Source organism: Trichechus manatus, unplaced genomic scaffold, assembly GCF_000243295.1.
Source record: "Trichechus manatus latirostris isolate Lorelei unplaced genomic scaffold, TriManLat1.0 scaffold00015, whole genome shotgun sequence".
NCBI classification, from domain to species: Eukaryota; Metazoa; Chordata; class Mammalia; order Sirenia; family Trichechidae; genus Trichechus; species Trichechus manatus.
In genome coordinates, this window is record NW_004443951.1 from 687,857 (window position 1) to 697,577 (window position 9,721).

Consider the following 9,721-nt stretch of genomic DNA (forward strand, 5'->3'; position numbering starts at 1 on the left):
TGACTGATTTCTGTGCCCCCTCCCACCTCAATGAAGCCTTCCAGGTCCTGGACAAGCATTGCTGGAGTCCCCAGGAGGTGGAACCGTCATTGGACCTTCCAATTCCTCATTGAGAATGAGTTTACTAGGCACATAGGCCCAGAATGTGTTAGGCACTCAGCATACACATGCATGCATGCATGTGCACACACACACACACACAACATCTGGCATTTGGAACCAGAGCATCCAAAACAGAATTCATCATCTTCCCCCTAAATTGAGCCCCCCTATTCTCCTCCATTGCAAGGAACTGGCACCACCATCCAAGCCAGAAATATCATAATTCTTGACTCCTGTCTTCCTCACTTGCTGCTTCCAATTATTGGTCAAGTTCTGCTAATTCTGGCTTCAGAACAGCCCTCAGATCTCTACAGGTATTACAATAGAGGGTCTCGGACAGAGCTGGAGAAAAATGTAGAACAAAATTCTAACTCACAAAAAAACCAGACTTACTGGTCTGACAGAGACTGGAGAAGCCCTGAGAGTATGGTCCCTGGACACTTTTTTAACTCAGTAATGAGGTCACTCCTGAGGTTCACCCTTCAGCCAAAGATTAGACAGGCTCATAAAACAAATGATAATATATGTAGCTCATCCATGTATATGAAGCTAAACGGGCACATCAGCCCAAGCGTAAGGATGAGAAGGCAGGAAAAGACAAGAAAGCTGGACGAATGGAAATGGGGAACCCAAGGTCGAGAATGGGAGAGTGTTACCATGTCACGGGGTTGGCAACTAATGTCACAAAACAATATGCATATTATTTTTTAATGAGAAACTAATTTGCTCTGTAAATCTTCATCTAAAGCACAATAAAATTAAAAAAAAAAAATCTCTACCCATCTCTCCATCACCACTACCTGTCCCCTACCTAGTCCAGCTCCTATTGCCTTGAAACTGGATCTTGGAATTGCCCTCTCAACATGGGTTTCTGTATCCAAGCCTGCTCCTACCAAAGCAATCTCCAAACTGAGCCACAAGGATCTTCCTTTAAAAATGCATGCAACAGACAAGATGTCATAGACTAACTTTCCCTGCTCCTCCCTCTAAAATACAATTAAGTATTCTGAAATAATTCAACAGACAACCATAAAAGAAATCTGAAAACTGGAAAGAAGGCAGTGGACTGGCTAAGAACCTCAGAACTTGAGAGACAGCCCAGCAGTGAGTTTCTTGGAATTTTTTTTTATCTACTATATATCCCAAACTGGGTGCCAGAGAGGCCTGCAATAGAACTGCCAACAGCATGCACACAGGCACACACACCAAGAACCAAACAAACAAAAAAAGCCTGTTTTCTGGCCAAAAGAGTGGGAAAGGGGAAGCCCAACAGACAGGGAACCTCAGTGGGGATCCCCTACTCCCACATCACACTAGGGCAGTGGTGGACCAATCCTCCCACAGTGGAAGTGGCAGTAGAGCCCTGTGTCTCTGGGCCCTGCACTTAGTGGCAGAGAGCTTAACAGGCCCAGCAACTCCTGGCCTCCCCAGTGACAACAGGTGACCCAGAGAAATACCTTCTCCCCCTGAAGGCAGCACCAGCAAGGATGAACATGAGCCCCACAGTACGACAAACAAAGCAGACCAGGGCTCTGAAAACTAAACGGTCGTTGGAACTCTAGTCCACAAAAGTAGACCAGAATCTACACACTAAACTTTAGCAGGTTAACTGCCTGCTAAAATAGATTGAAATAGGATCAAGCATCTCTTAACATAATATCCAAAATGTTGATACAATAAAAAATCACTCATCAGACCAAAAGCCAGGAAAATCTCATCTTGAGTGAGAAAAAACAATCAACCGACACCAACACCGAGATGAATCAGATGTAGGAATCTGTGACAAGGATTTTTAAGCAGTCATAAAATTGCTTCAGCAAGCAATTACAAATTCTCTTGAAACAAATGAAAAGATAGAAAATTCCAGCAAAGAAATAGAAGTTATCTGTTAAAAAAAAGAAGAGGCAAATGGAAATTATAGAAAAATGCAATAGCCCAAATAAAAAACGTACTGGATGGGCTCAGTAGTAGAGAGATGATAGAGGATACACTCAGTGAACTTGAAGACACATCAATAATATTTACTTAATCTGAACAACAGAGAGAAAATCAACTGAAAAAAAGTTATCTCAGGAGTCTGAGGTAATAACAAAATATCTAACATTCATGTCATCAGAGTCCAGGATGAGAGGAGAAAGAGTGTGGGGCTGAAAAGACATTCAAAGAAATAATGGCTGAAAACGTCCCAAATTTAGTGGAAGACATAAACATACAGATTTGGGAAGCTGAGCAAACACCAAAATGAGATATATCCAAAGAAATCCCTTTCAAAATAGATCATAACTAAACTTCTGAAAACTAAGAAAAAAAAAAAACTAAAAGCAACCAGAGAGAACCAACACATTACCTATCGGGGAACACCGGTTTGAGTAACTGCGGATTTTTCATCTAAAAGCATGGAGGCCAGAAGGAAGTGACCTACATTTTTCAAGTGCTGAAAGAAAAGAACTGTCAACCATGAATTCTATATCTGATGATACTATCCTTCAGGAATGAAGGGGAAATAAAGACATTCTCAGATGAAAGAAAAAAAATGCTTGCAAATCCAACCATGCATTCTCTACTTGTAACAACTCGGTGGCTTCTCTTGGGTTCTCAAATTGTTGTATGGAGGTAGGGCTTATATTTTTAAGACAGATTCCCAGGCCTCACCCTCAGAAACTTCACTTTGTAGCTTTGAGGGGGCTATGAATCAACCTTTTATAAAACATTTTATCACATGGTTGGCAGGCCACGGTGAAAACATTCTCATCTACAGGCTGAAGTCTGTGTTTCTTTTACAGGGTCTTCAACCTGCAGACCTGGCCCCTCCACCTCTCCACCTCCCCAGCATACCTCCAGCTTTTTCCCCAACCTTGCACACCCATACTCAAACCACTCTCAACTTCTCCCAGTACCTCAAATGTGTTGCCTTGGGGCCTTTGCAAATACTCTTTCCTCTTCCCGTAACTTCCTCAAGACTACCCTCCTAAACCTCAATCACTACCCCTGGCTTACATGTCAGACACCAACTTAGATGACCCTTCCTCCAGGAAGTCTTCTCGGATCTCTCAAATGTGGGTGAGGCATCCCCCTTGTGTGATCACACTGTATCAGGATTACCTACTTGTCTGTCTCCACTCCAGGAAGCAAGCTTGGTGAGTGTCTGGCTATCTTGTTACCCTTGTTTTCCCAACACATATCACAGTGCCTGGCACACAGAGTAGGCTCAGACAACGTGGAGTGAGAGAATGAATGAATGAATGACAACTCTTCAAGGTGGGTATGATTTTCCTCATTTACTGACAAGTTAATTCAGACTATCTAGGGGCTAAAGGCATTTTTGCAAAGTGCCCAATAAGTGGCAGAAGCAGGATTCAGACCTGGCCTCTCTCACTCTACATCTTTCCCCCACAATACCACAGAGCCTCCCGAGGCAAGAATCACTCAGTGGAGCCACGGCTTCCCATTTCTTATTCCCGATTCTCTCTACCACTCTTAGGTCCCCAGCCTAGAGGAAAAGTTCAATTAAAACAATGCAATTCTCCTTATGCCCAGGTATAACGCAAAACTCCAGGACTTTGGGGTCAGATAGACCTGAATTCAAAACTCACTCTATCTCACCAGTGAGTAGAAACTGCAAGTGGCCTCCTCACTCTGAGCCTCCATCTTAATACTCAATACTCAAGATTGTTGTAGAGTATGAGATAATGCATATAAAGGGATGATCATATTTTCTAGCCCACAGTAGGTCCTCAACAAATGTTCACCCCTACCATTCCTTCCTCTCCCTGGGGGAGTGTAGGGTGAGGAGACAAGAGACTCGATGGCAACGGGTCTCCTAAAAAAGAGGCAAAGTCTGGCTTCCAGATTCTCTGCTTTCTCTTTTCCCCAGTCTATGGCATTCTCTCTCTGGGTCTTCTTACTCTCTCCCTCTTCACCTCTTCACCTCTCCCCACTCCTGCCCCCCACCCACTCAGGACCTATAGCAGAAAGTCTTTCTGAGCCTTGAGCTGTTGATATAAAGTTCAATGTGTTACCTTCACCTGGAGCATCCACATGGTAACAGAAAATTCAGCTTTAAGCTGAAGATATGAAGTTCTAACTGTGGGATTACAGCCAGAGGGGAGAGACTTTTCCCCGGGGGGGGTGGGGTCAAGGTGGTCACTGAGGCTGCCCCCACCCCTGGTACTTTCCCAGAGCCACCCTCAGCTTACCTAGGCTCCCCCAAGCCTAGGCTTGTTTTATAGTCTTTATGAGGTCACCATGACCCAGAATTCCTCCAGCCAATGAGGCCACTGCACCTGCCTACATGATGGAGAAGAGTAGGAAAGTGTCCTTGCAAAGAAGGACCTATTAAGACCCTCACAACTGCCCTGAAGTGGTCTCATTTCAAATGAAGACCAAGTTCTCTGCCTGGCGTCCAAGGCTTCCCATAAAAGCCTCTCATCAAATGACCTTATGCCTCCATTTATCTTTAGAGATAGCCTGGTTCTGAGCAACATCTCAGGGTTTGGTGTGCAGCACACCTGGGATGGAGTGCTGTGGGTAATGTGTGTGCAAAGAGCTTTGGACTGAGACCAGTCTCTGATCAAAGCCCAGCTCCATTCCTGGGTGAGTCACTGCATCTCTCTGGATAGCTATCTCCTGGACACCCCCCTCAAGCCCTCTTTCCTGAGGGACCTTCAGTTAGTCTCTGCGTGGCACCTAGAGCTGATCACAGGAAGGCAGGCAGTGGACAGGAACTGTCGCTCTCCTCCGGGGCCTCTATTTCTTTTTTTCTTTTTAATTTTATTTATTTTATTGTTGTTGTTGAGAATATACACAGCAAAATGTACACCAATTCAACAGTTTCTACAGGTATAATTCAGTGGCATTGATTACATTCTTCCAGCTGTGCAATCATTCTTACCCTCCTTTTCTGAGTTGTCTGCATTTCTTTTTCAATAGAGATTAAAAAAAAAAAAGTTGCCATCAAGTTGATTCCAACTTATAGCAACCCCATGTGACAGAGTAGAGCTGTTCCATAGGGTTTTCTTGGCTGTAATCTTTATGGAGGCAGATTGCCAGGCCTTTCTTCTTTGGCGCTGCTGGGTGGGTTCAAACTGCCAACCTTTAGGTTAGTAGTTGAGTGTGAACTGTTTGTACCACCCAGGGACATTTCAAAGCAATACCAGTCAGCACTTTCATTCACTCCTCAAATATTCCTTGGGCCCCCACTCCTGCCGGGCCCTATGCTGGGCACTGGGACTCAGAGATAAATTCACTCCCTGGGAAGCATCTGGAATTTAGTAGCATCATTTCATTGAGGATATTTTCCAGCCCAGCCCTCTCCCCTCAACTCCAGACTCACATATCCTGTTAGCTATTTCACATCTCACTTGTATAGCAAAAAGTCCACACAAACTTAAATGTTCCAAATACAGCTTCTGACCTGCCTCCCCCCAAAACCTGCTCCTCTCATTTTCTTCTTTTCAGCAAAAGGCAAATTCATTCTTTAAATTGTTTGAGTCCAGTTTACCAAGGATAGGAGAGAGAGGGAAGGAAAATTACTAACTAGATAGAAGACACGTATTCATACTGGTGAAGGGAAAGGCAATACTCAATATGGAGGAAGTCAGCACAACATGACCAAGGCAAAGGAAGACGCTGAGAGGAAGGCAAGAATAAAGGGCAACTACGGTAAATACTATAACACAGACAATCCTGTAACAACAGTATTAACAAACGATGATCTACGAATGGATACATAGGTAGATAGGTATGCTAAAGAGGCGTTGGGAGGGTATAAGGGAGCAAAACCACCTGCAGATATGTTTGGTTGTAGATATTTCTACATACATAATTGTAGGTGCTTCATGTATATTAATATTGACAATAGAGCCCACAAAGGGCACAGTCCTGGAAACTTCTTAGACATAACCAAACACCTCGCAGGACAAAGTTCCTAGGCTTGAAGTCAAAGAATCATAGACTCAGGGGACATCTACATAAATTGGCACAATATAGTTCATAAAGACAATGTTCTGCATTGTACTTTGGTGAGTAGCATCTGAGGTCTTAAAAGCTTGCTAGTGGCCATCTGAGATATAACTGTTGGTCTCTTCCCATCCAGAGCAAAGGAGAGTGAAGAAAACCAAAGACTCAAGGGAGCAGTTAGTCCAAAGGACTGCACTACCATGAGACCGGAAGAACTAGATGGTTCCTGGCCACCACTACCAACCGCTCTGATTGGGATCACAACAGAGGGTCCCAGACAGAGCAGAAGAAAAACGTAGAACAAAAAATCAAATTCATAAAAAAAACCAGACTTACTGGTCTGACAGAGACTCGAGGGACCTCTGAGACTATGGCCCTAAGACACCCTTCTGACCTGGAAGGGAAGCCATTTCCAGAGATCTCCTGAGAGGAACCTGTTCCTTAGAACAATCAATTATACGAGATCAAAAGGGCAACATTTGCCCAAGAAGGCAGGAAAGGGTAGAAAATCCGGACAAAAGGAAACGGGGAATCCAGGGCAGAAATGGGAAGAGTGTAGACACATTGAGGGTAATGCACCCAATGTCATGGAACACTTTATGTACAAACTATCGAATGGGAAATTAATTTGCTCTGTAAACTTTCACGTAAAACACAATAAAAGATTTTAAAAAAGAAAATGAAGGAAACCCTCAGTGAGATTGATTGACACATAGTCACCACAGTGGAATCAAACAGACCAACGATCATGAAGGTGGCGCAGGACTGGGCAACATTTCTTTCTCACAGACCTCCTCAGCTGTTGCTTGAACCAGCCAAGCAAGCTTCCACCTCGGAGCATCTGCATTTGATGTTCCTCTGCCTGAACTCTTTCCCCAGACACCTGCATGTCTCACTCTCACCCCTTCAGCCTTTGCTCAAGTACCTCCTCTCTGAGCCCTTCCCTGGCCATGCTGTGTAAAACAGCAACATCATCCATCCCCACCTGGCACTTCCTAGTCCCTCCCTGCCTTATTTGCCTAAAGGCTCTCTGAGATATGTTTTAGTTGCTTTGGGAGTTCCTGGGTGGTGCAAAGGGTTAACCCTGGGCTACTAACTGAAAGGTTGTTGGTTGGAACTCACCCAGAGGTGCCTCGGAGGAAGGCCCTGGGAATCTGCTTCTGAAAGGTTACAACCTTGAGAACTCTACGGAGCACAGTTCTACTCTGAAATATATGGGGTCGCCATGAGTCGGAACTGACTTGACTGCAACTTGACTTGTGTATTATTGTCTCACGCTATTAGACTGGAAACTTCCTAAGGGCAGGGATTTTATTGGCTACAGTCCCTGCTGCGTCCTCAGCACCTCACACTGTTGGACATACAGTCAGCATACAGCCAATGTTAGTGAACAAATGGAGCACATGTCCTGCCGTAAAGATTCTCACAGTCTGAGTGAGGATGGGGCTCAAACAAATGATCAGATGGCACAACATGGGCTCTGACGGAGGGAAGCTCTAGCTGTGGAAGAGCAAAGGCGGCCCCAGGCCAGGACTGGCAGTGAGAGAAGGCTTCCTGCAGGAGGAATGAGCCAAGTGGCTGGTGCTGCGCTCGGAGGCCACACCAACCCTAAGTCTTCCTCACACTACTCTGCTGCCCAAGTCAGCCCCACACTAGCCCTTCATTGCATGCAGCGGTAGCAACCCAGGGCCCTCGTGGTGCATAGCAGACATTCAGTAAGTGTCAGTCCTTCCTCTCGACTCACCTCACTCCTGTAAAATGCCATCTTGCTGGATTCTGTCTGCCAAAATCTTTTTGGATCCTGGCTCTCCTATCACCTTTATAGTGTAGTAGATGGGGATTTGTCGCTCATTTGCTGTGTGACCTTAGGAACACTGCAGTGGCTCTCTGGGCCTCATCTTCATCAGTAAAATATTGATAATTACTCCGACCTCAGAGGACTGCTGTGAGGTACGTGAAGATGAAGTAGGCAGACATATCTAGAACTGTGCCAGGCACGGGGAAGGTACTTGATAACGGCTGTTTTCCCCTGCCAGCTTGTGTCCTTCTCCAAAGCAAGGTGAGGGTGGAGGGAGGATAGGAGTCCCTGGGTGGCAGTTCCAGTCCACTCAGAGGTGCCTCAGAAGAAAGTCCTGGTGATTTGCTTCTGAAAGGTCACAGCCCCTGAAAACCCTATGGGGCATAATTCTACTCTGACTCACATGGGGTCACCATGAGTCCGAATGGATTCGACGGCAATGGGGGGGCGGGGTATAGGTTTGTATCAGACCCCCACCATGTGTTAGTCAAATACCACATTAGTAATGAGGAAACTGAGACCTATAAAGGGAAAACATTGACCTAAGGTCACTAGCTAGGACACCTGCCTGTGCTTTCAAGTTCTTGATCTTTTCCCTACACTGCCCTGCCTCCTTATCCAAGGTATAGATAACAATGTTGATCGGCACAGGGATGAGGGTCAGGCCAGGAGACCCAGAAACTTGCAACCCAGACTCTGCGGCTGTTTATCTACAGAAATTCTTCTTAACGATGAGCAATAACCAAAGCTAATTAAGATCACCAGTGACTAGAGAGAAAAACTTCATAGGCCTCCCTTTATAAAATGATGGTAGAACTGTCCATTAAGCTGTAGTCCTGCTTACCCAGATCAGTAAATCTCAAGATATTCTTATGTTCCTCATATCGTTAGTTCTGAGATATGTGGCGCAGAAATCAGCCTCATTCCCTGACTCAGTCACCACTGCTCTGGCCTGTCAGCACTTGACAATGGCCTCACTGTTAGCAGCTGACAGGGCTGACCCCAGGCTCTTTTGAACTCCTTCCTATCTATCTCAGATCTCATCTTTTCTACTCCCACCCTCTCTTCCTTCCACCTAGCTTGCCTGCACCTCCCCCTCCCTCCTGCTTCTCCAAGGGCCTGTGTCGTTGACAATTCCTTCTCCACTTGCTTCTTCCCCATGGCCTACACTGTGGCCAAGTTTCCTCTTTCCTAAAACTCCTTCCCTCAAACTTCCTTCTTCTCCCAGCAACTCTCACTCACTCTTTTTTTTTTGGCAATAGCGCTCCATTGCAGCCCTTGGTAACCACTAATAAATGTGTGTGTCTCTATGCATTTGCCTGTTTTAGATATTTCATGGAGTCCCTGGTTGACACAAATGGTTAATATGCTTCGCTGCTAACCAAAGGTTGGCAGTTCGAGTCCACCCAGAGACGCCTCGGAAGAAGGACCTGGTGATCTACTTCCAAAAAATCAGCCACTGAAAACCCTATGGAGCACAGTTTTGCTGTGACACACATGGGGTCACCATGAGTCAGAATCAGCTTGACAGCATCTAGTTAGATATCTCATAGAAGTGGGATCATATAATATTTGTTCTTTTGTGTCAGATTTATGTCACTGAGCATAATATTTTCAAAGTTCATTCATGTTGTATCACATAGTAGGACTTCATTTTTCTTTATGAATGGCCTCAAATTATACCTGGTTGATAAATCTTTTCAAGTATTTTTAAATAATTATAATTTCTTCTTTTCATCTTTCTGAATTTTCCAACATCTTCTTTGTACCACGTTTATAAGGAAAAAAAATCATAAGCTTTTATTTTCTTCCTAAGAGGTCCTACCCATCCTTCAAGGTCTAGGCCAAATGCAGCCTCCCCCA

General features: G+C 44.9%; 1 protein-coding gene across 1 annotated transcript in view; it reads right to left on the bottom strand.

Annotated features, from left to right (window-relative positions):
* The window catches only part of MROH7 (maestro heat like repeat family member 7), a 64,307-nt gene extending 59,969 nt beyond the window's left edge, over positions 1 to 4,338 (bottom strand). The window contains exon 1 of the mRNA XM_012554272.1: positions 4,122 to 4,338. The gene's annotated coding sequence lies outside the window, so the exon portion shown is untranslated. The remainder of the gene's footprint in view (positions 1 to 4,121) is intronic.
* Between the last annotated feature and the right edge of the window lie 5,383 nt (positions 4,339 to 9,721).